Source organism: Ostrinia furnacalis, unplaced genomic scaffold (assembly GCF_004193835.3).
Source record: "Ostrinia furnacalis isolate ACB-3 unplaced genomic scaffold, ASM419383v2 OfSCF0890, whole genome shotgun sequence".
Classification (NCBI taxonomy): Eukaryota; Metazoa; Arthropoda; class Insecta; order Lepidoptera; family Crambidae; genus Ostrinia; species Ostrinia furnacalis.
Genome location: NW_021131129.1, coordinates 625,973 through 653,389, shown reverse-complemented (window position 1 = coordinate 653,389; position 27,417 = coordinate 625,973). Strand labels below are relative to the sequence as shown.

Below are 27,417 nucleotides of genomic sequence, written 5' to 3'. Positions count from 1 at the left end.
CTACCCATTGCCGGTCATGTCGACTGTCGTCTCGTTCTATCGCAAAGAATCACCATTTGATGAGAGCGAGAGCAAAAACAGAAATGGATAGTTAACACTGTCGCCGATCATCATGTCAGAAATTAAAATTCATCATTTCAATTTCTGCCCGGCCGGGATTCGAACCCGGGACCTCTCGGCATAGTCGGCCGTTTGGTGTAGTGGTTCAGAACGGACTACTATGCCNATGTATTTACAAAAAAAAAAAAAAAGTATTTAAGTATGTTTATCCCGTCGTCTAGTACCCATAGTACAAGCTTTGCTTAGTTTGGGACTAGAGGCGCAGTGTAAAATGTCCAAGGATATTTATTTATTTATTTATACATTCCATCATCATCATCATTTCAGCCACAGGACGTCCACTGCTGAATAGCCTCCCCCAATCTGTCGCCGATAGTACATTTTTATTGAATGGGTTTATCAAGAAGAGGAAGTCATTTTAAACCATATTATTCAACAATTTATTCTGATTGCTTTTAATTAAGAAAATAACGAATCGCTGCATTATCAATGCCGATAAATAATTCCAACAAATACGCCAATTATTTATACTGAAATAAGTAGAGCGTAAATCCGGGTGTTACTGGTACTTGTCCCCAGCGGGGTTCGATCCCGAAACCGCTGTCTTGTAGTCTGGTAGCACCACCAGGCTAGTAGGGTTTACATTTTTGACTTACGCCCGTATTCACAAACGATGCTTGCTTAAGTGAAGCAGCAAACCGAGCACAGCGGATCTACAGCTTGACCGCCAACAACAACCCAACCAGTGAAGGTCAAGTTTGTCCCGGGAGAAAGTTAAACTGTCATTGGACCCGCAACGAAATTAATCAGAAGAACATAGGAGGAGTTCGAAGTTAAGGTTCGACTTCCCTTTGTAACAAAGACGTGTTGCGAACTTTTTGTCTACTTTGGGTGTCCTGAAATATTTTTGTTTTTATCTCCAGCCGAAATTACCGGAGTTCGGTTTTTGCAAGGTAATAGTATTTTAAATATGCAGACAAATTAATGTACATATTTAGCGAGTGCTGGTAGCTGGTAGCTTCTCGCCAATGTATACGAGCAAACTTGTAGGTTCCATACTTTACACAATATTAGACGCTGTACAATTGTACATACACCCTCCAGGAATCGAACTCTCTACATTCCCAATGAGCACTAATTCATTCTCTTTTGAAATCGCCTATATAATAGATCGTTACAGGCATGCCCAGTGAAAGTGGTCGGCCAACCGCGTCGCGGCGGTTCGAATCCGTCGCGAGTCGGTGTGGGATCGCGGGTGTTGTAATAAATAAATAAATAAATATCCTTGGACATTTACACTGCGCTTCTAGTCCCAAACTAAGCAAAGATTGTACTATGGGTACTAGACAACGGATATAAACATACTTAAATACTTTTTTTTGTAAATACATACTTAATATACATAGAAAACACCCAGTCTAATACAAACAAATATGTTCATGCACACAAATATTTGTACTGTGTGGGAATCGAACCCGCTACCTCCGGAATAGTCCGTTTCGAACCACTACACCAAACGGCCGACAAAATGTAATGCTTGTAATGTCCTGGGTTTGGGTCCCGGTTGAGGTCTTGAGGACGTTTTATACATTCAGCTCTTTCTCAAGACTTTATTTAGCAGCTTAGCTGGTAGCCCTAACAGCCATCAGATAATTTTATAAGAACTGGTAACACGACTTATGCCCAAATAAGGTTCAACAGTTATGTAACACAGACGTGTTCGGTGTACTGATGCCGACCTACTTGGCGGTATTGTCTTCGATATTTGGTTTTTGTTGGTTTTGACTGGCTACCGTGTAGCATACTCGTATTTAAATATACAACCAAGATTTGAATAAGTAAAAACAAACAAACCGAGTTCAAAACCTCCTTTTGTTAAAGTCGGATAAACAAATATTCTTTGCCAGTTAAAATAGAGAAACAAGGGTATCAACGCGACATAAGTAACAAATTCAACCATTGAACGGATTTTCCAAAATTCACCCCCTTCGTGTTATCCGCTAGGATATCAAGATTTTCAAAATTCAACCTCTAAAGGGATGAATGGGGATCTAGAGTTTAGCAGAAGCCGCGGGCAAAAGTAAAGTAAAAGCCAATAACGTTTATTTAAATTGTGGTCCGTTTTAGAGAAAATATTAAATGAAATATTTTTTAATCATCTCAATTTTACAATGCCATAGATAAACTGGAAAAAGCCTAGGCGCCGACCACCAACTATTAGTTGACCGATAGTTGAGTCGGGCTGTTAATCAGTATGGAGATGTATGAAAGTGCGCACATTACATCGATTGATTTTTCATACTTTGAATCGGGCCCAACTATCGGCCGACTACATTACGATACACACAATGATTCTCTTAATTCCTATGACCCAGCTGTGAATCGAACCTTGAACCAGTAACTCTAATATTGCACTCTTCAACCACCAAACTATTTATGCTAAGCCTACAAAAGTCCATGAGCAATGCTCACTATAAATAGCTACAAACAGGTCGCCTAACAGTACGAACGTAAATATATTCAGATTGCTTTACATAAAAGGATTCAGTAACACATTACCTCCCTTTTTAGTCAAATAGGTTGGGTAACCAGTCCACTGGGGCTATAGACGGTAACGAGGGCATAGACCTTGAAATTGACGGCTCGAATTCGCTTCCTGGTTGTGACAGGTTTATTTGGGAGGTGTTTCATTGAAAAATCAATAGAAAATAAGATATAAATACAGTTACTTGTGTTGCAGTAGTTGGTAAGATACGGGACAATTCCCACCTCTCGTTCCCACCGCTGCAACTCCTGTGTAGCCAGGATCTACAGCTTAACCGCCAATAAAAACCCAACCGGTGAAGGTCAAATTTGTCCCGGGGAGAAGTTAAACTGTCATTGGACATCAAGCCTCGCCAATCCGTCTGGCCAGCGTGGGGAGTGTAGGAAAAACTCTCTATTTGTTTTTGGTAAATTAGAAGTCATGCTCCTGCAGTAGAGACTAAATGAACTGATGATGATGATTTAGACACTTATTCACTATGTAGCTAATAGTCATTACCTTCTTTAACTTCTTTATTATGGACTTAGCGCCCGCGGCTTCACCCGCGTGGAATTTTGTCTGTCACAGAAAAACTTTATCGCGCGCGTCCCTGTTACAAAAACCGGGATAAAAACTACCCTATGTCCTTTCCTGGGACTCAAACTATCTCTATGCTAAATTTCATCAAGATCGCTTCAGTGGTTTAGGCGTGAAAGCAAGACAGACAGAGTTACTTTCGCATTTATATTAGTATAGATTGTAACTGAGGACTCATCAAGTTATACATATACTGGCACATGTCGAGTTATAATGTAATAATAGTGACTGAGTTTCTTGCGCTGCTTCTTCTCAGCACTGGCCCATTTATTGTCCCGAAGCAGTGGTAGGGTTAATACTGGGACGTGTAAAAGTGCTTTTTAAAAGCCTATTTGCAAAAATAAAATGAGTTTATGAGTAAAAATATAAAGCTTATGTGCGACAGTACTTGCAGGCTCTAGTAGGTATAATTGTTGGATAAAATATAGAACCTTCGATGTTATACTATAAATAAACTTAATATAGTTAAGTTACTCTGTTTATGCTAGTCTTTCCCTTCTAAAACGTGACTTGTTGAAATATGTTCTTAACATTCAGAATTGACTTCTATTAATCGTTATTGTTTATAGGTTTCTAGTTTGTGCAACATTTTTTATTTAAAACGAGTTTGAACGAGAATGAAATCTATATCTACTAATATTGTAAATGCGAAAGTAAATCTGTCTGTCTGTCTGTCTAGCTTTCACGCCTAAACCACTGAACCGATTTTGATAAAATTTGTCGTTTGAATCCCGGGAAAGGACATAGGATAGTTTTTGTCCGGTTTTTGAAACAGGGACGCGCGCGATGAAGTTTTTCTGTGACAGAAAAAATTCCTCGCGGGCGAAGCCACGGACGGAAAGCTAGTACATAATTTGAAATTTTTAGTAAGTGTTGCTATAGAGGCAATAAAAATACACATTCTGTGAATATTTCAACTATCTAACTATTACGACTCGTGAGAAACAGTAGCAAACTGATAGACATTGGAGGCAATAATTATTTCTGCTCGATTTGGTTGGTGGTAGTCTAAAGCTGGGCTGCACCATCTTATTTTAACTATAGCAAGCGTCAAAAATCTGTCAAACTCTATATAAAAACACCGCTTATGGTTATGGTTACGGTTAAAGTTAGGTGACTACCGGCATCTTACTTATGTGTGTCGCCATAACAACAATGTTAACAGCATTGTTGTGATCCGGCAGTTAGAGGTAAGATAGCCAGTTCCTCCGTGGTTGAGGATTCCGGGTGAAGCTCGCTTCCACCTTCGGCTTAATCATCACTTACCATCAGGTGAAATACAGGCCAAGAGTTTTATCGTTGTGTTTAAAATAATAAGCAAATGGAAGGGTTCTATTGGCCTAAAGCTATAAGCCTAAAAAGTGTGTCAATTGGTATCATATGGCGGCTTAGAAGTGTCAATATATTACGTACATGTTTTCATGTCAACAGGACTTAACTTTGACATTTTAGATGATAATGTTGTTGTCAGCTTTAAAGCATCCTCACACATGTCGCGCCTGCCGCCATGTCGCAAGAAGTGATCGAACCCGTATTACTAAACTATACTCGGTTTTGGCATGTCAACGAATTTTTTATAACCCAAAAAATAAGAATCAAGTATTTAAGCTGGGTTGCACCATCTTACTTTAACTTTATCAAACGTCAAAAATCAATCATACTCCATACGAAAAACTCTGGTTATCTTTATAGTTAAGGTCAAAGTTAAGTGGTGCAACTCAACCTTAAAGTTTTATTAAATTAACCTTCTTCTACATTTTGTGGAATATTTATTAGGGTGGTCCTTATTTTTCGACTTTTGAATTATCCCCGGGGCACTTTCTCATTCGATTAATATACCTCTAAATATGAAATTAGCTTTTTTTGTTTTTTTTTTTTAGTTAAGATTTAGAGGTCGCTACCAGCTGTCAAAATATTTACAAAAGCTTTGAAAATCTTAAATCATGGTTTCATAAATGTTTTATTTAAGTGTTTATATCACATTTTACGTGCAAATGAACATCGCATAGATAGAATAGACAATCGCTTCTTGTCCCCTTCTCCCCTCAACCCCTCTTCTGTTCCGACCATGGTACCGACGCGTCGAGATACTAACAAGTAAACTCTTATATCTTAAAAATAATTGATTCAAATATGTACATTGTACATAATATCTTAGTTCATAGCATGAACAATAATTTTGTAATATTTTTATTTGGCTTTGGGTTACCTACGTGAGTGCGACAAACGTTACATCGAATTTTGTTTCTTCGAAAACCTTTCTGCGAAGTTACTATACTGCGACGCCTTGTTATATCGATGCCTTGTTACTGCGATGTTACGTTACATCGAAAAACTTTACTGCGAACGATTTTACTGCGAAATTATGTACATAGTCATTTTTAATGAACGAGTGAGTAGTAAGTATCATTATAAAAATGCAAATCAATAGGTAGGCACATATTTTATAATTTATTTATATTTATGTTTCTATTCTCATGTTATTTAATCAATGATGCAACTGTTAAATATGTGTAATGAGTAAATAAAATTTAATGTATTTAGAATCTTATTTTATCTTTAATTTTGTACCGCCCACTTTATTCACTTTATTTTGTTACCTGGAGGAGAGTTCTGAATCACATTAAGTTCGCCTTGTGTACATAGTGCATGTATGTTTTAAATAAATAAATACATAATGCATTATATTAGGTAAGTATTCTTTTGATGTATGTAATTGATTTTTTTTTATCTATCTGTTAAGTCAAATAAAGAAGGCTTCGCAGTAAAATCGTTCGCAGTAAAGTTTTTCGATGTAACGTTACATCGCAGTAACAAGGCATCGATATAACAAGGCGTCGCAGTATAGTAACTTCGCAGAAAGGTTTTCGAAGAAACAAAATTCGATGTAACGTTTGTCGCACTCACGTAGGTAACCCGTGTTTAAGCGAAGATTTTGAATTGAGACGCTATTTTTAAGACGGTATAGTCTAAAACTGCTTACCAACAAAACTAAAACATTAACGCTAAAATTATGAGTGTGTACATGAAATTGGCAGGTCGATATGTCAGTGATGCCAAAGCTTTAAATTAAAATCAATTTTATTTTTCAGCAAAACCCTTAATTCATCCCCTTTATGTTTTGAAATAAAAGTTAACCTATGTCTTTTTCTAATACCCTACATGGTTTTTGCTATCGATATTATACAGTATACTGTTTTTTTTTTCAATGATAAATAAATAAAAAAATGTCTCTAGATACAGATACTCATCTTTGACAATTTAAAATATTTAAGTTGTATCAAAATTGACTCATTGAAGGTGTAATGATGAAGTAGACTGATACAGTTAAACTAATAAAATACCATAATTTTCAAAAGTAGAACGGGATACCTATTGTAAAATTGCTTTTTAAAAGCCTATTTGCAAAAATAAATGAGTTTGATGAGTTTTTTATGACATATACGTAAATATGTCTGTCACAGATAGGTACTATCACATAATTCTCAAGAAAAGTACACGATATTGCACGTTGAATTTTAATTTAAAAAACAAAGGAAAGGTGGTCATATTGTAAAGGTTAAAAAACTTGAAGTCGCGTCGAGAATATTTAATTGATGATTGAAATGATGTTTTGTTATATTGGCCAACGATTTTTAGTCAGTCACTTTTTAAAGGACAACAAATATATTTTTTTGAATAGGGCTTCATTGAGAAAATAATGTATATTATAATCATAAATGGTTTGCAAATTTACTTGTGTACTACATACACAATTTCCATTGAGATACTAATTTAATTTCACCCACAGTCTAATTTTTGAAGGTTGAAAACATTGAATTTACGGATAGATCCAGTTAATTCTGAAAACTATTACTGATACCGTTTGAAAGAGCTCGTGAAGCACTTTCAGGATCAGTAACCAGTTCGTCGATATCTTGTATACTTAGTTTAGAAATATTTGAGTTAGATCACTTATCGTTTCCACCCTGTATAGATATTTTTGATCAAAAAGTAGACAAGTTACAAATTAACTCGTATTTTTCATTCCTACTATCTCTTTTTGTTAAATAATGTGGTCACAAAATATATTTTATCAAAAATGTAGATCAAACTAGGCAGCCATTTGCATTTTTTGCAAAATTACTTAACCGCATCGTAATAAATATTAGCAAATTATTATAATTGCAATTAAACGAATTGTCGTAATTGTAGCAATTTTAAACGCGGTTTTGTAACCGTTGGTTTGTTTCCATTGTCGTAATACGATAATGGAAGAAATCAAGATTTAGAATTAGGTACATAACATCATAGCCAATTGATATACTTTTTGAGCTGTCAAAACGCACCAATGAGGGTTTTCACGATTGAAAAATACGCCAGATGGCAATACGTAGACGCGAGGTCCAAATGCTGCATGATTGGTTATTTTCGACATGACATTGACAGATATGTCAAAATCCACCAATCACGCAGCAGTCAGACCCCACATCCACGTCCCGCCATCTAGCGGATCTTTCATTCGCGAAAACCCTAATTATTTTGTGTAGCAAATTTGAGTTATTTATTATGACGTAATGATTCTACCAACATAATTGATTGACTTTTTACAAGCTTTATATTGATTTCAAATAATACAGGGTGGCCAAAACAATGAGGTCTAAAAGAAAAATTTAGATTCCTTACATCAAGGTGTACCTAAATCACCCCCATGTATGTAATACGATTGTGCTTAGTTTAGGAGATAGAGTTAATTTTGTGATATTTTAAAGTTTTATGACCTAGTAGGCTTCAAACATTTTTATCTTTTTTTTGGGTTGACTTTTTTCGGATTTTTTTTTTCGACAGATTTGTTATTAATTGCAGATATTTGACAAAAATAATCACCTTCCTATCTTTGATTCAAGATACAAAAGTTTTGCTAGAAACATTAAAATTATGCTTTTATCAGAATACTATAAAATTTTCAACTTAAAAGTTTAAGTAAAAAAAGAACTTCCATAGGTCCAAAACCATTTTAAAAACTGCGCCGTTTCCTGAACATTCATAATAATACAAAAAAACATGTACTTAATGGGCCACTATTTCCTGTAATCGGTCCACTAAAGTGGTAAGTCGAAGTGTCTTTTTGACTTTCTTATACATGTTTTTTTGTATTATTATGAATGTTTAGGAAACGGTGCAGTTTTTAAAATGGTTTTGGAATTCTTTTTTTTACTTAAACTTTTAAGTTGAAAATTTGATAGTGTTCTGATAAAAGCATAATTTTAATGTTTCTAGCAAAACTTTTGTATCTTGAATCAAAGATAGGAAGGTGATTATTTTTTTCAAACATCTGCAATTAATAACAAATCTGTCGAAAAAAAGAAATCTGAGAAAAGTCACCCCAAAAAAAAAGATAAAAATGTTTAAAGCCTATTAGGTCACAAACTTTTAAAATATCACAAAATTAAGTCTATCTCCTAAACTAAGCACAATCGTATTACATACATGGGGGCTATTTAGGTACACCTTGATGTAAGGAATCTAAATTTTTTTCAAAGTCAAAGTCAAAGTCAAAATGTATTTATTGCATTTCATGAATGTTTACACGATGTGGTTATCATATTATCCAGTACATCATGTTACCCATTTAGGCTTAGCAATTAAATGATTTTCTTTTAGACCTCACTGTTTTGGCCACCCTGTATATACCAAAAGCAAAATTATTGTAAACCAATTCGATTTTGACAGCTAAACTGAAGTATGTTTTGAAGGAAGTTGTGTCTTGGAGTAGTAATTAATTATTGGTTTCAGTCAATTGCCATACTTTTTAAACTATACTCAGCCTCGCTGAGTGATTTATGTACTTTTTACACTTCATCATAAGTTCATATTAAAATTCAAATCTTTTATTGCGTAAGTTGTATAATATTGTATCCCCACCACAAGTATTTTAAATATTAACAGACAATGAACAAAAATATATGTATAAAAATAATCTTGAGACATTGGAAACACGCCCAATCTTACACAAGAGCAAGAAAATTAAGCTGCATAGCGAACTAACCGGTCGGGCGAAACCGGGCGCCTTAGTGGAGCGATATCGCTGCGATAGAGACAATACCGGCTGTCATTACTGGGGTAATTAGAAAAATGTAGCTACGGTAGCTTTGGGAATTATTATAGTAACTTATTAAATAATAATAAATAATAAATAAATTTATTCAATTAAACATTTGGATCTAACAAGGGGTGAACCCTGACACCGAAACTAGTAAAAAATACTGTATTTTCAGTGTCAGTGATTCCTCGACATTTGTGGGCTAACATAGAAATATTTAAGTTTTACATGCTAGGACTATAACATGGAAATTTCAGCTGGTAACATAAAATAACATTAAGGTGATACGAATAGGAGCGATTTTACAGAACATTTTATAATCATGTCTGTGTGTGTGTTTTTATTTTTATGCAATGCAACAAAAGGTAGGTTGACCGTAATCATAATATGGAACCTTAACTTTGTACTCCTCATGTTCTTCTGATTAATTTCGTTGCGGGTCCAATGACAGTTTAACTTTCCCCGGGACAAACTTGACCTTCACTGGTTGGGTAATTGGCGGTCAAGCTGTAGATCCTGGCTACACAGGAGTTGCAGCGGTGGGAACGAGAGGTGGGAATAGTCCCGTACTCGTTGGACAGAGGATCTAGCTATTGAATTAAGACAGTATAATTCAAACTAAATAAAGGTAAAGTAACTAAATAAATAATATACGGACATCGGCATATCCTTCAAGATATTGTGGTACCTTATATTTGGTATAAAAAACATGATGCGCAGTCAACAGCACTATAAAAAGCAACTTGATTGAAAATATGTAATTTCATTTTCCTTCTTGAGTATTAAAACAACTGGCAATGAATATAGAGTCGTATTCTAAAGTAATAGAATACCAATTCGCATATTTTCACTCTGATGAGAAATGTCAAGAGATGTCAAAGGTTGACTGCAACAGTCTTGAGTCTAGATTCTAGATTCATAAAAATGACATCACTAGTTACGTAACATACCTAGTTGATTCTGTGTTACAATCATATTTATATGCTGTGAGTTGAGTTTGACAAGATATTTATTGACCGACTTCAAAAATTGAGGTTTTAGGTTCCGATGTACGTTTTTTATTTTTGTATGCAAGATCACCGATTTCTCTGTCAACGAGGGCTATATTTTAAGCGCTTCTAGTTTCACCACTGTAGGGTAAGGTAAGTAAGGTTCTATCACTCTTACCTATTATTGTTACCTATGTTTTAATTCTATATTATTCTGCTAATCTATCTTATCTTACTAATATTATAAATGTCAAAGTTTGTATGGATGTCTGGATATCAACATGTTTGTTTGTTACTCTTTCACGAAAAAACTACCGAGCAGATTTAGATGAAACTTTACAGTGTTATTGTTTATAACCCAGAATAACATATTATAGGCTATAAAGGATGATGGGCATATTGGGCGTTGAACCAACAGAAACAAAAAGTATACTAAATTAAAGCTTAATACTAGTACTTCATTTCATAGTATGACAACAATCCTGAAATACGCGGGGATACGGCGATAGAGGTCGTTGAATATGCAAAGTTTCCATAGTATTGCACATCACATTAGGGTGATAAAAATAGTATTAGGTCAATTAGATTGCTTTTATCGATCATATTGAGAGTATTGTATCATATCTTACTATCGATTCTATCGATTTAGTAAGCATGTATACCGAATAAATAATAATCGATTATTCGATTACAATAATCGATTATATTGCTGAAAATAAGGAATTGAATTAACAATCAAATGATAGTAATGATGGTAATCAATAAAATCGATTAATCGAATTGTTAATCGATAAATCGTTATTTGGCAATATCGATTAGTAATCGGTCCGTGATCGATTATGCGAGAACTCTACAACTTAACTGGTAGAAATCCCATTGAAAAATGACTGTGTTCATGTCATTTTTCTAAATGGTAGGTACCTAGGTATGGTCCTACGCTTATAATGTAGAACATGGTTTAAATATACTGGGTTGGCCCCACTCCTGAACTGTTGGACATACCTAATAATGGATAAATAACTTAATGTATTTAAAATGCAAGTAGATAAGCAAGTTTGAGCAATAAAGCACCGATTACTATTACACATTATGTCAATTTCCAAGCAAACCCGGGAGTTTTTGGTAGTTATTTATATGAAAATATATTTCTGATATTAAGTCCTAAAAAATAATAGTAGTTACATTTCTGTTGGTTTTAAGCCCAGATTCCATAGAAAAGTGCCTATCATCCTTTATGACGATTTGTGTGATAAACAAACCGCGGACAAAAGCTAATACTTTTATAGAGCTGAAGAGTTTGTCTGTTTTGAACGCGCTAATCTCAGGAACTACTGGTCCGATTTAAAAAAATATTTTGTGTTAGTTGGATAGCCCATTTATCGAGGAAGGCTTTAGGCTACATAACATCACCCTACAGCCAATAAGGGTGGAGCAGTAAAGAAAAATGTTGCAAAAACGGGAAATATTATTCAAACTATTTTCACGCGTACAAAGTTGCGGGTTCAGCTAGTATTTAAATATTTCTGGTATCTTAGCATAGTCCAAGCAAAAGCGCCCAACTCAAAAAAGAGCAAAACCAAATAATGTAAATTTTATTAAGGACTTGTTCTGCCTACTAGAATGTCCGCGTGGCCTTGGCTGGGTGGACAGTCGCCCAAGGTCGTCTAGTTATCGAGAAACAGCTAATTATTTATTACTATTCGTAGAATCGTTTTCGCTTTCTTAGAGCTTAAGGAGTTGAAGAAGACGTTTAAAATTCTTCAGAATGCTAATTTAAATATTGATGGTTGTAAAACTATTTAGCCGTCTGACTGACTGACTGACTGACTGACTGACTGACTGACATAGTGATCTATCAACGCACAGCCCAAAGCACTGGACGGATCGGGCTGAAATTTGGCATGCAGGTAGATGTTATGACGTAGGCATATTCGCTAAGAAAGGATTTTACGAAACTCCACCCCTAAGAGGGTAAAACGGGATCCACGAGTACGAAGTCGCGGGCGGCCGCTAGTAATGGTATATAAGCTGTAAGTGACTGTGTTCTTGTGCTGGTCCGTTTATTATTCCGAAGCAGTGGTAGAAATCCTTGGGGGAGGCCTTTGTCCAGCAGTGGACGTCATTTGGCTGAAACGAAATTACTTTTATGACTTTAAAAATACGTGTTATTTTAGAGAAATTATGTGTTAAAGATGCTTACGTCCAAAATCTGGACTCCAAATTCAATTCATTTATATTATGGTCATACTTAACAAAATGACAAACAGACAATCGGTTCATTATTAATGCATTTCATACGGCTCTTTTGTAACCATTGACGTTTCAACACACGTTATATAACATGTTAAGTCATGTTATAAGCAACAAAAGATCTTGTAACATTATTTGTCAATACAAACAATAGTCAGCAAAATATGGACCAAAACTGTCATATTGTTTGTTTGTTTGCACGATATTCTTTGTAGTTGACAAGACAAGACAATAATATATTGCTAGTTTGCCTATTTTACTTAGGTTAGTGTTGCATAAATTCCGTATCTAAAGGTATATCAACGGAATACTATGAAGAGAAATCGTACAATGAAAATATCTAGTTTGAATAATATTTCCCGTTTTTACAAAATTTTTCTTTGCTGCTCCGCTCCTATTGACTGTAGGGTGATGTTATGTAGCCCAAAGCCTTCCTCGATAAATAGGGTATCCAACACAATTTTGTTTTTCAAATCGGACCAGTAGTTCCTGAGATTAGCGCATTCAAGCAAACAAACTCGTCAGCTTTATAATATTAGTTACTAGCGGCCGCCCGCGGCTTCGTACGCGTGGACCCCGTTTTACCCCCTTAGGGGTTGAATTTAGTAAAATCCCGTCTTAGTGAGCACCTACGTTAAAAACCTAAAAACTCATAAAACTCATTTATTTTTGCAAATAGGCTTTTAAAAAGCACTTTTACACGTCCCAGTATTAACCCTACCACTGTTTCGGGACAATAAATGGGCCAGTGCTTAGAAGAAGCAGGGCTAGAGACTCAATAACTCAGTTCCAAAAGGAACCCCCATGCAAAATTTGAGACTCCTAGCACTTGTAGTTTCTGAGATTTCGGACTGTATTCAAAATATGGACTGGTGGCTTGTATACGACACAAGACAAAGTGAGTTTTACCCCCTTAAGGGTGGAGTTTCGTAAAATCCTTTCTTAGTGGATGCCTACGTCATAACATCTACCTGCATGCCAAATTTCAGCCCGATCCGGCCAGTGGTTTGGGCTGTGCGTTGATAGATCACTATGCCAGTCAGTCAGTCAGTCACCTTTGAGTTATGTATATATATTTAGAATTAGATAGAAGTACTTGCTTTCTCGTCGCCTGTAGAACAATCCAATTACCATTATTAGGTACCGTATTCTGTAATTGATAAGTATCATGTTCCAACCCAAGTACACGGTAAACACAGACAGGCAAATCTTGTATTAGATAATACCGAGCAGTGAGCAAGCTTACACAATCGTAATGAATAGCTACACACAAATTGTTCTACTAGCTATTATTTGGATGAATTATGTTATAGAGCAGTGAATTAACATAGTACATTGTGTGTATGATTTGTTACGAGTATAAAATGTAGAGGTACAGAGGTGAATTCCAAAATTTTCCAAATGAACGGACGATTGTTACTTTTCAAGTTTAACATTATCCCATCTGAAGCAATTATAATTATGTGCTATTTTAAGATAAAATATACGCTGTTTTAATCTAGACGTTATTCGTTCCATAGTATTATACAGTGACAGAGTTTTTTGCGCTGCTTCTTCTCAGCACTGGCCCATTTATTGTCCCGAAGCAGTGGTAGGGTTAATATTGGGACGTGTAAAAGTGCTTTTTAAAAGCCTACTTGCAAAAATAAGTGACTTTTATGGGTATTTTATTTACTCGTAGTGCTATATTATAATTCTTTTATGTTTTTAGTGCTTAGATTTTGAAGAATCCCATTCACTTGTTGCATTTTTAAAGAATTTGGGTACGTTTCCCTACTCTACGTAATATTTACGTCAAAAACGCGAAATTTTGTATGGGTAAAGGATACCTAGATAGATATTTGTAACTTCTTCACGCAAAAACAACTATCACACGGATTTTGATGAATCTTCAAAATGACATGAACCAAAAATCAAATCAAAATAGCACATCGAAGACTCTAGGCTTCGTTTAGTTCGGCTATTTTTGTAAGAAAAACAAAACAAAAATAAATCACATAAGTAGGCTTCTATTAGTTTGTCTATTTTTGTACTATACCTACATAGATAAATTCAGTCGGCCTCCGAGCCAAGTAAAACAATGCAATACCAGTGAAAGTAAATAAGTAAATGTGCTAAGTATTATCCAATACGAATGACCTTTTTACCTACTTTTCGTTTGTTTGATAATGTTATTGTAACATTATGACCTCGGTTTGTAACTAGGGGCTATTTGAAATGTCAAAATTTATTAGTGCTTTTTTTTCTGATGCGGATTGGATCTGAGTGCTTACGCCCGTATTCACAAACGATGCTTGCGTGAAGCAGCAAATAGAACGCACAGCGTTGAACAGAGCTCTGTGATTGGTTCGTGTGTCACCCTGTGCGTCCACGCGCACTGTGAGACCTCATAGTAATGTCTGTGAATACTTGAATTACAACTCTAGTCTCTCTAGAATCCAGGTTATGGCAAGAAATCTTGACAATTTCCTCAGTAAAATACTTTTCGATGATCTAACTGAAGGCCTATTTGTCATACATTCTGCGCACATATTTCACATTAATTATACATAAGTAAATACTTACATAATGCTCTTACAATTATCATTTTCTGTTGTGTGTGGTAGGCATACTTAATTATTATTTAATAGTTTTCTCCAAGGGATAGTGTAGTTTATAACTTTAGTGCTATGGTTGAAAATTATATTGTAGAATGACAGCTTCTCTGTGGTATATTAAGTGGATGTAATATAACTACTTTGCAACAAAAAAAAAACAATTCAAATTATTATTAAACTCAAATTCTTCGTTGGTATGTAGGCTCATTTCAGGGCACGTATACACGTCCCAAATATAGCTTGCCCTACCACTTCGGGACAACACCAACTGGTGCTGAGTAGAAGTGGCGGAAGAAACTCAGTTCTCTATTCATATTATTAGAAGAAATTTAGATTTAGGAACTGTTTAAAAATATCACCATTATTAGTGCCTTTTTCCCGTGATGCGGATTTCAGCACGCGTGCGGATTTAATCCGCATGCATCCGCATTTTACTGTTTCTTCTATTACGCGGGCTACTTGACCTTCACTGATTGGGTTGTTGACGGTCAAGCTGTAGATCCTGGCTACACAGAAGTTGCAGCGGTGGGAACGAGAGGTGGGAATAGTCCCGTATTACGCGAGCTACACGAACGCGTTCGGTCACAATACGAAATCTTTCTCCTACGTGCAACCAGTAGAGTGACAGAGCTCTATTCAACGCTGTGCTTTCGATTTGCTGCTTCACTTAAGCAAGCATCGTTTGTGAATACGGGGGTCAGACATGCATAGACCATCTGGCTTGGTGGTAGTATTGACTAAGATTCACAGCACACATTTGATTTAGCCGCTTTTTAGAAGCTTAAAGCTACACCTATCATCCGCTTTGCAATGGAGGGAAGTCGAACCTTAACTTCGAACTCCTCCTATGTTTTTCTGATTAATTTCGTCGCGGGTCCAATGACAGTTTAACTGTCCCCCGGGACAAACTGACCTTCACTGGTTGGGTTGTTGGCGGTCAAGCTGTAGATCCAGGCTACACAGAAGTTGCAGCGGTGGGAACGAGAGGTGGGAATAGTCCCGTTATTAAAACTATACAAGCAGTTACAAGTGAATAACGATGTCTGGGAAAGTAGGAAATACCTTAGTTCTGGAGCTATTTAAAAAGGAAATAATTTCACTTCTACTTTAAATAGCCAAAACAATAACAATCGAGACCCAATAACCGATGTTTAGTTACGTAATTGAACCAACGATCGATTAGTGATGTTCGAGTTATCGATATGTTACGGCTAAAGATAGGTGTGAACATAAACTTAAGATTAGCCGGCTAAACTTAAGTTTATCTTCGACGAGGTGTTAATGTTAGTTTCTTCTATCTTTAGCCGGCTAAACTTAAGTGTAACCGCAGACCCTTGGCTAAAAATGTAGAAGGAAATGGAAAAGGAAACAATGTAATAATGTTTACTATTTTGACACGAAACCTTTATTAAAAAATAATCACTTTCATTACACATACTTTTATGTACCTATGTAGGTATTAAAAATTACAATTATTACAATTACAAAATATTAATTACTTAAAGCAATATCTACCTAATCATTAAAATAAAATAATAAGAAACCATTTGGTCATTACAGAATCTTCTGTAGGTATTTAAAATTACAAAATAAAACTGCGCGCGCGTTGTCTCCCCCCCGCCCCCTCAAGCCCTCCGCCGGCCTGGCGCGCCCATCGAATACATTTTTAGCCGTTTCGTTTTGGCTAATGTGCACATTAGCCGGCTAAAGATGGAATATCACGACGCAAACTAACATGTTATCGAACTTTAGCTGCTTCTCGAAGATAAACTTAAGTTTAGCCGGCTAATCTTAAGTTTATGTTCACAACTATCTTTAGCCGTAACAGATATACTAAGTCGATACTTTTGGTATACGATGAGAAAACGCTGGCAGATGTATTATATCACGATAGTTGTTAGAGAGCATGTAGGGACATAGAGATGAAAATGCATTAGCATTAAGACTAGGCGCACACCGTTGATTTTTAGTTGGCCGATAGTTATGTTGTGCCCGATTGTAATTTGTATGAAGAATCGACCAAATCGAATCGGCGTAGTGTGCGCACTCCCATACATGCCCATACTGATCAACTGCCCGACTAAACTATCGGCAGACGAAAAATCAACGGTGTGCGCCTACTCTAAAATGAAATAACCACCAGGACAGCTTTATACCGTTATAAAAAAAAAAACAAATAAATGATAATAATATTATCATTGGATGTTTTGTTTTTAATTAAATGTCTGCCTTTAAAAACTAATTGTTAGAGTCTTCATATCTTTCTGAACGAATCAAAAAGTTTCTTCCGTCTTCTCAGTACCAAACGATAATGTTGTCCAGGAATGGTGGTAGAGCAAACTATGCTTGGAGCGTGTATTTAAAGTGCCCTGGCTTAGATATAAACATTTATAAAGAATATTAATTTGTATTTAAATGTGTTTTATAAACTAGCAGAACCGATCGGTAAAGAAAAAGATAAAGATAAAGAATATTAATTTGTATTTAAATGTGTTTTACAGAGACCTACTATTTTGTAATTTACTTATTTTTAATTTCATTTAGAGTAGGCGCACACCGTTGATTTTTCTTCGGCCGATAGTTTAGTCGGGCAGTTGATCAGTATGGGCATGTAGGCATGGGAGTGCGCATACTACGCCGATTCGATTTGGCCGATTCTTCATACAATTTAAAATCGGGCACAACTATCGGCCAACTAAAAATCAACGGTGTGCGCCTACTCTTAGTGTTATAAATTGGTAGTTAAATATTTTTATCGACACGTCCCATCACTAGCAGAACCGATCGGTGTCTACCCAAACGACTTTCCATCGCCATTGTATCACAAAGCGGCAATTATTCAATAAAAATGGACGAAAGGTCAATAGAGTTGAAATATAACGTCATTAGATGTAGTTTACTGACTTACAAGGCCTGTGATGGTTTTAGAAAATGAAAAAATTATGTGTTATTGGTTTTCTTGAGTGATTTGACTTCTTCTTCTTCTTTTCGTGTCGACAACAAACCTACACAGTGTCAGCCCAAAACTCCGCCACAAGAATGGCGTTGTCAGTAGCACTCATCAAATCCTCTTGAGTGCAGTTGCTTGGGCACTCAGGGCATGACATCAGGTGCTTCATCGACTGGGGAACAAAATTTGACTTTACTTGACTTCTTATTTGTTTCTTTCTTTTCTGTAGTGGAGGCCACGTACCGGAAAGCGCAGCGTTGGATGTCCACCTACTAGTTGGACCGATATGACATCATAAAGGTAGCGGGAAGGCGCTGGATGCAGGCCGCCACCAACCGGTCATTGTGGAAATCATTAAAATAATAAAATAATAAATAATAAAAACGTTTATTTGAACCAAAAGTTACATTATGCATGTAGGTATTACTATGCAAAAGTTACAAAAAGTGGCATGATAATCGGGGGTCCCATGACTACTAAACTAGGTTACAACCTGTATCTTAGTAGCCAGTGATTCCTCAACTAAGATTTAAATACAATGACTTGGTCCGATTGGTTAGTCTATTAAAACAAAACCAAAACTTTTAAAACAAGAAAAAGAAGACTTAAATTTAGTTTAAAACAGTGTTACATAACAATTAGAGTACAAACGAATGAACGTGTTATTGTGTGAGAGTGAGTGTGTGAGAGTGAGTGAGTGAGAGTGAGTGAGTGAGTGAGAGTGAGTGAGTGAAATTATCAGTGTGTAAGTGAGTGAGGTGTGCAAGTCTGTGCTGAGTGGTAAGGTGGCAACTGCATAACCTGATCCTATGTAAGAAGCGATTCGGTTTCATTATAGTCTAACGAAAGAAGAAATAATTTAACTGCTCTCCTGAATTCATATCTGGTAAGTGGGTAAATACTTAAACGTTTATTCACTTTGTTATAAATTTTAGAACTTAAGGCCTTGAACTGACGTAGAGCCCAGGCAGTTCGACCAATAACCCGAGGACAGATCGGTGCTGCCCGTCTCTTCGTTGAGCTTTGGTGTTCAAATGGTAAGGAATCATTGGGGGAGGCCTATGTTCAGCCGTGGACGTCCTGTGGCTGAAATGATGATGATGATGATGACTGGCTTTCTAGTCCCAAACCGTAACCGTACCTATATAACTCAAAGGTGACTGACTGACTGACTGACATAGTGATCTATCAACGCACAGCCCAAACCACTGGACGGATCGGGCTGAAATTTGGCATGCAGATAGATATTATGACGTAGGCATCCGCTAAGAAAGGATTTTACGAAACTCCACCCCTAAGGGGGTAAAACGGGATCCACTCGTACGAAGTCGCGGGCGGCCGCTAGTCTATACATAATCCTACAACTAGAAATACATAAGGCAGTCACTTAAACAATCATTTTAGTAATGAAAAATCGTTAGCTATTTTAATTCACTCCATCCAATTACAATTTATGATTTATGCAATAAAAATAACCAAACCTATTAGAACTGTCATCGATTTTCGAAATAGATCGATTTAGCCAATCAATACCGATCGGTGTCAATTTCATAATACTTCGATCACGATCTCTTGCGCGGACGCAGCTGCGTGCTTCGCGGTTTAGTTGGTTAAGAATTAAGCTATTAGATACTGGTTATGACCCGCGGTTTTGCTTGCTTTAGATCAGTGGTTCTCAACCGGCGGCCCGCAGACCACTGGTAGTCCCTGGAGGCATTCCAAGTGGTCCACGAAGACATCGTAATAAACAAGTGACGTGACGTGATGAGTCGAGTCAACACAACGCAAACGGCGCACACTGGGCGAGAAATCGACCTCCCCTTTCAGAGGATTTTGAAAAAAAAAAAGACAGAAATTTGGTAAAATGGTCCCTCGTGATTTAAAGGTTAAGAACCACTGCTTTAGATCCATATACTTGCTTCTTTATGTGACACTAATAACTTTTATCATAAAAGTAACATGTATAAATTGGTCGTCAGTCTAGCCAGGTTTTGCTTACGGAACTATTCCCACCACTCGTTCCCACCGCTGCAACTCCTGTGTAGCCAGGATCTACAGCTTGACCGCCAATAACCCAATCAGTGAAGGTCAAGTTTGTCCCCGGGGAAAGTTAAACTGTCATTGGATCCGCAACGAAATTAATCAGAAGAATAGAAGTTCGATGTTGAAGTTTGACTTCCCTTCAATGCAAAGCGGATGACAAGTGACAAAATAAAGGATAAATCCACCTACGTTCCTACTGCAACTATGTACTGCTTAGCCAGGATCTGCAGTTAGGCTTCTAATGATACCAGTGAGTGGTTGAGTACTTAGTATGATTTTATTTTTATTGATTTTAGATGTTTTGTGAGTTGTTATGAGTCAATAGAATCCTTTTTACAAACTACAAAATAATCTATACTAATCTACACTTATAATCTATAATATATAAAGCTTATAATTATACATGCAAAAGTAACTCTGTCATCTGTCTGTCCGTCTGTCTTGCTTTCACGCCTAAACCACTCAACCGATTTTGATGAAATTTGGCATAGAGTTAGTTTGAGTCCCGGGAAAGGACATAGGATAGTTTTTATCCCGGTTTTTAAAACAGGGACGCGCGAGAAAAAAATTTTCTGTGACAGACAAAATTCCACGCGGGTGAAGCCGCGGGCGGAAAGCTACTTTTCCAATAAAATAAACTTTTTTGCTATTACCAAATTGGAAGGTGCTAGTGCTACCTACTACATAGGCTGTAGAATTATGTAAGAGCTGAATATTTTTGGTAAATATTAATTCTAGAAAATTAAATAAAACAAACTTACCAGAACACCTTGTCGACGTCACTTTGGTGTAAAAAAGTCCAGTCAGTACTCAACACATGAATCACTTCACAATCACTGATCACTTCACATGTTCCTCAGCAGACCTGTTATTAACCAAAATAGTAATCGTAGTAATAAAATATTATGTATATAGCTACAGCGTACAACGCGAACTTTATGTATAAGTATAGAAAGTCCTTAAAAAATTGGAGAATCTTTTCTAAAATACCCTTCGGGGGCGGATTTGTATTGGTTTCTTGCATTTATTGATTTTGTTTTGCCAATTTTGTCCCTGTAACAAATTGGTTCTGTTAATTTAGTTGACAGGGTTATTAGTTAGTAATAATGTTGTCTGTTTGTTAGTTGATGTAAGAAAATACAATGGAATTTATGAAAAAGCAATATACCGAAAATAAATTGTATGTATACTTTTTTTGTATAGTAATAAAATACATAAAAATATTAAAAGCATTCATAAATAAATAAAAAATAGATAATATTGATACCATTCCAAGAATGTATTTTGAATATTTTACCAAATTTCTTAAGCTATATTGTGTAAAGCTAATTTCTTATAAACCCTATCTCAAAATTTTCAATAATTTTTCTTTTAATCTTGTAGTCTTCTTAACTTTCCCAAGTCATACAATTCATTTAAATATTGTTGTAATGATTATATGACTGAAGTTAGGTAAACCTACTTCTAGTATAGTTATTTCTGACTTCTATTAGCATATAACTAGATTAAATTACTTAATAAACTCGCTGAAACCGCTACTAATTTCAGGCATTTACATCACTAAAAAGTTATTAGAACCAACTTGATCAACAGCCTCCATGATGACATATTTTATCTAAACATCTAAACAGTTATGAAAGCTGTCCGCGATCGCAATCGCGTCAATAATCGACTTTGATGTAATTTTAACGTTTAAAAATATAGTTAAAGTGATTCACAGTAGCCTCGCTACTTCAAAAACAATTAATAACTAAAATACGAATAGGTATTCTGCTACTGCAAGCTGAAGTGGCAATGGGCAGGGCACATAGTACGCAGAACTGACGGCCGATAGGGCAGCAAGGTTCTGGAGTGGAGGCCGCGTACCGGAAAACGCAGCGTGGGACGTCCACGCACAAGGCGGACCGACGACATCATAAAGGTAGCAGGGAAGCGCTAGACGCAGGCCGCTACCAATGGATCAACATGGAAAGCATTGGGGGATGCCTATGTTCAGCAGTGGACGTCCTATGGCTGAAATGATGATGATGATGATGAGTAGGTATTCATAGGTCTGAATCATTTATCACAATGGATGCGTTCTGCGATCAGGTCAAATGAACGCAGCCCGCAACTTCCTTTCCTTTATGCATAACAAGGCAGGTATTTGACCGCAATCGCACCTGGTGTTAAGTGAGATGCAGTCCGTTTGCGTTCTTTTCTCATGCCTCACTCTCAGATCGCAATAATACTAAATGTAGGGCCGAGAATATTTTTGCGTTCACTTTGGCCTGACCGCAGACTGCAGAAGACGTGTGGCAGATACTTGATGTTGATAAAATATCATAATTTTAACGAATGGCTGCTCCTCGGTTAATTAATTCTTGACATCGTTAACAGATAAGTATCCACTGAACTCTTATACTAGTTTTAAGACCAATGTTTACCCAAAATTGTGTATGTTCAACTTATACTTTGAGTTTAAACTCTGCCACATTAATGTCGAATTCAATTTTATTACATTCACTCTTAACTCTTGTCTCGCATTGACATTCTTGTATCTCGCTTTGACCTTGCTCGAATCATTATTCGATCACTATACGACTGGCCCAACCTTGTTTTTTCCCTTGTATTTCCCATAGTAAAAGCTTTAGTTTGTCAACTCTACTTTATTGGCCAAAGTTATTTTTTAATGAAGAAAGAAACATTTATTACGATGAACATCACTTAGTTAAGAATAAAGAACGTATACGGAAAAAAAGACAGAAATCTAAATATATAAAAGGAGAAACTGACTGACTGACTGACAGATCAACGCACAGCCTAAACGGCTAAACGTAGCTGCGTAGGCACTTGAAATTTGGAAGGGACGTAGCTTAGGTACCGTAGAGGTGCACTAAGAAAGGAATTCCCGAAATTCCCACGGGAACGGGAATTAGCGGGAAAAATGGGATTCACGCGTACGAAGTCGCGGGCGGCCGCTAGCAGCACATAAATATTACAAGGAAATAAAAAGTGAACTGAGCAGTGCTATCCTGTCGCAACAGCGATGCCCATCGCAATGGGACTCCACTCAGCATATGCCGTGGCCCACGGTGGGGAAGGCCACGACGCTGGTTTTCAGTGGGCCCCATGCCGAGTTGAAGTCACGACACTAACATAAACTGCATATTATCGTCATCAGGTCATTCAGTCTCCATTGCAGGAGGACGACCCTCTCTAATTTACCAGAGGCAAATGGAAGATGAGGCGTACACTCCCCATGCCAGGCAGATCTGTTTTTTTGCAGCAAATGGATCACCTGATGGTAGGTAAGTGATTACCGCCAAATTACAGGTACATTATTTGAGGTATGAGTTTTTGCATATTTGTCCCTTACAACATTCATCATCTTCATCATCATTTCGGCCACAGGACGTCCACTGCTGAACATAGGCCTCCCCCAATGATTTCCACGCGCCCGGTTGGTAGCGGCCTGCATCCAGCGCTTTCCTGCTACCTTTATGAGGTCGTCGGTCCACCTTCTGTACATTATTTTATTTACAGAGTATCTATTGTGAGATTCTACTGCACAATCTTTTTTTATGGACACTTGACCGAGTCGGATCGCTGTGAAATTGCATCGCAACATTTGCTATGAAGTAAAAGTGTTTCGGACACCGATTATTGGTTGAAGCTACCAATTTGTTTGCTTTTGGTTCGCAATTATGTATTTTTAGTTCAGTCTGCAACCTGATCAATTGATTTTGTTTTTATCTTTTTTTAATTCGCTATTTTTGGATGGATTGAATGCAAGCTGTCACCAACCGGGCGATGTGGAAATCATTGATTAATTTACTATTAGATATTCAAACACTAGAACACCAAAGGTTTTGCCTATAATTTGATTACACTTGCCTTTCTAACAACTAGCCTTGACAAGTCCCATTGTTTAAATTATTTAATTGCAAAACATTACATTAATTTAAAATCACTTGGCATGCCTGGTTGGGTTAGTACAGTAATTAATAAACTGCCTATGTCGTAATTATTGCCTGCTGTTTTTCGATTTATGTAGTACCTATCTATCTATACTTCTATTCTTAATATAAGGCTGAAGAGTTTATTTTTTAACAAATACTAGAAAGTACATTGACATTCGTCTACTCGTTTGCCTTCTGTCACATAAAAAAACCATAAAAGTACAGGGCTAAATGGGCTTTAAAATCAAAATATAGGTTTTTTCTTTAAAAAAATGTTGTTATGTTTGTTATTAATGGACTCGGAAACGACTAAATTGATTTTTATTTCATTTATATTTTTTGATAGCAAAACTAAATGTTTTCTTTTAATTCTGAAAATTTAATATTGTTGATTACTTATGCATATTGCTATGCATAATTTCATCATGATGTCATATACCTAACTACGTATGCAATTTTTGTGCGGGTCACGGACAGTAAGGTAACTGGAGAGGAGAAAGAAAATTATAACACCTTTTTATCCCATCCATAACTTACAAGACTTACTTAGAATGTAGATATTCAATATTTCAAAGAAAGGACATGTAATAAACATGTTCACATAGTTTACAAAATAGAAAAATATATTTAAACTAGCTTTCCACCCGCGTCTTCGCCGGCGTGGAATTTTGTCTGTCACAGAAAAACTTTATCGCGCGCGCCTCTGTTATTATAAACCGGGATAAAAACTATTTTATGTCCTTTCCCGGGACTCAAACTATTTCTATACCAAATTTCATCAAAAGCGTGAAAGCGAGACAGACAGACAGAGTTACTTTCGCATTTATAATATTAGTATAGATGTACATACACAAGATACTGAAAAGGTGGGTCACTTAGTGTCGTAGCTTCTCAGGAATGCCACGACGCTGGTCTTCCGTGGACAATTTGATCCAGAAATCAAAATTTAAATCTTCGGTCAAACTAAACTGGTAATTAACCTTGACACCGATATTGACAACTTTGTAAAATTACTAAAAACCCATTGCAGTCTTAAATTAATCTTAATGAAAATGTTATTTTAAATAGCAGGTTACCATCTACAAACCTTGGGCATCACATATCACGGACACAAGTGTAATGTTACGACATTTTTCCTCGAATCGAACGAAATGACCATAAAACGTACGTAAGTTCTTTTGTGAGTGAAATTTCAAATTACATTCTTAACTGCATAAGTAAAATAAAGGCTTGTTTTCACGGATACATCCCGTATTTTACAGGAACTGTTTTTTTGCAGGATCTTTAGTTTAATACTATTCACAAACGATGCTTGCTTAAATGACGCAGAAAATCGAACAGAGTTGAATAGAGCTCTGTGGTTGTTTCGTGTGTCACTCTGTGCGTCTACGCGCACTGTGAGACCTCATAGTAATGTTTGTGAAAACAGGCGTAAGTGTTTTAATATTAACAATTACACGAACATCCTAAACTCATAAAGACTCATAAAACTCATTTATTTTTGCAAATAGGCTTTTAAAAAGCACTTTTACACTATTATCCTGTTTACAGTGTCCCGCAAAAAAACGATCTGTTCGAATTTGGAACACACTTGTGTGTTGAAAGACTGTCCAGTTTTGCCGGATTCAGTAATACAGGGTCACGCAAAACTGGATGGCCGTGAGAAAGGGCCCTAACAGCACATCAGCCTACATTTTTGTTGCAATATAGTATCTGTTACCAGTACATAAGGTCCTACAATTTTCAGTTTGTTTTATTGTCATCTTTACGTTTAAGATACATTTGCAACATTTATTGGGACAAATAATAATTTTGTTTGTTAAAACTTCTATTAAGAAACATTAGAGGTATATTTTTTAATAGTTTTAATAACTAACAGAAAACCTAATTGACGTTATTAGACTAATAAACATTGAAAAAACATAATTTCTAAAACTAATGACTGTTGGAAAACATTATGATTTTAATTGGGTTGAAGATAGTTAGGTAATAATTGCTAAGAAATGTTTATCACTAATCTGTTAAAAATTTAGTAAAGCAAAACAATTTTTAGGTTAGTATAAGACAATTTGGTATCAAAAATATGAATAAGTCTATCATCTGAATATTTAACCATAAATTTAACATACAAATGAAAATACATATTAATAACTGTTAATTAAAACGAAATATTAATTCAATCCCGTGCCCTTAATTTGTCATTACATAATACATAACATAACATACCAACAGATAAATATTTACCGCGCTAAGCTACTGTACTCCAATAACACTTACATAAACCGAACCAAATACAATAACAAGTGAAAATCACGCAAAAACACCCGAAAATCACTCACAATGACACTTAAACAACACAATAACACTTTTCCAACATTAATTTTAGAAGAAAACGGACCTAGAATGATTTGTTTGCTATAATAAAGTATAGCAACGGTGTACTACACACTTTCATGTGGAATGACCGAGGTGTACTGAGTGGTGACTAAAGTGGGGGGTAGGGGGAGCACACGTTCGCGTGAACGCGGACTTAGTTTGTGAAAGGCAGCTAATGATGTATTGCCTAATTGGTGTATCGTTTGTGATGCCAATTCAATAGTGGATTGGTTTATTATGTGAATTTATTTCTGTTGGTGTCAGTGAAATGTTTGGTTTTAATATTTTGATGGCACATTTTAACCTTCTACTATCAATAATACTATAATCAGACAGTAAATTTCATAATTAATTTTGAACTGAACTTATCAGAATTCCCAACTGAAAAGTCAATTTATTTAAGTTTCTAATTTTTTTTAGTTTGTAGAAAATTCGCCTGGGTCTTTTTTAAGAAATTGCTTGGGTAGGTAAAAGTTATTGTTACTTTGAATATTGTATTTTGCAACCTTGTTTTTAGGCTATGGAGGTATCAACGGACAAGTTTAGTGACAAACGAAATCTTCTGTTTCATTTTCAATTGAAATATTTATTATAAGAATAGCTGATTATTTTTCTAATCGTCACCCATACATACACATATTTAAAGTTGTATTAATCTTTTTGAGTAATAAAAACCGTCTTAATAAATTCGTAAACATTTAAAAAATATAAATCCTCTATATTACATAGTGGAATAATCCTATATGGTATTTAATGCTTAAGATTTTTTAAAATAAAATCTTGTCCCTATTTTAATTTCCAAATCATACGCACAGTACCGTATTGCGTGCACACAGACGTCGGCGCTCGCGCATAGCGAAACCGACGTTGTAATGCTGTTGCTATACGTTGTATAATGCCGCGGGGGCGTAGTGGCGTTTATTGACAATATGTAGTGAGTCACAGGTTCGATTCCCGATAGTATTGTCTACACTAATATTATGGATAGGAAAGATTTGATTGCTTGTA

The 27,417-nt window shown here is 36.0% G+C and overlaps 1 protein-coding gene across 5 annotated transcripts in view; it reads right to left on the bottom strand.

Annotated features, from left to right (window-relative positions):
* LOC114350416 (uncharacterized) overlaps positions 1–26,543 on the bottom strand; it is a 43,734-nt gene extending 17,191 nt beyond the window's left edge. Inside the window, exons 1-2 of one of the 5 annotated variants that reach the window (XM_028301215.1) lie at positions 26,278–26,543; positions 20,854–20,957 (exon numbers count right to left, since the gene is read on the bottom strand). The gene's annotated coding sequence lies outside the window, so the exon portion shown is untranslated. The other 4 variants (XM_028301214.1, XM_028301218.1, XM_028301216.1 and 1 more) reach the window with 4 other exon arrangements.
* Between the last annotated feature and the right edge of the window lie 874 nt (positions 26,544–27,417).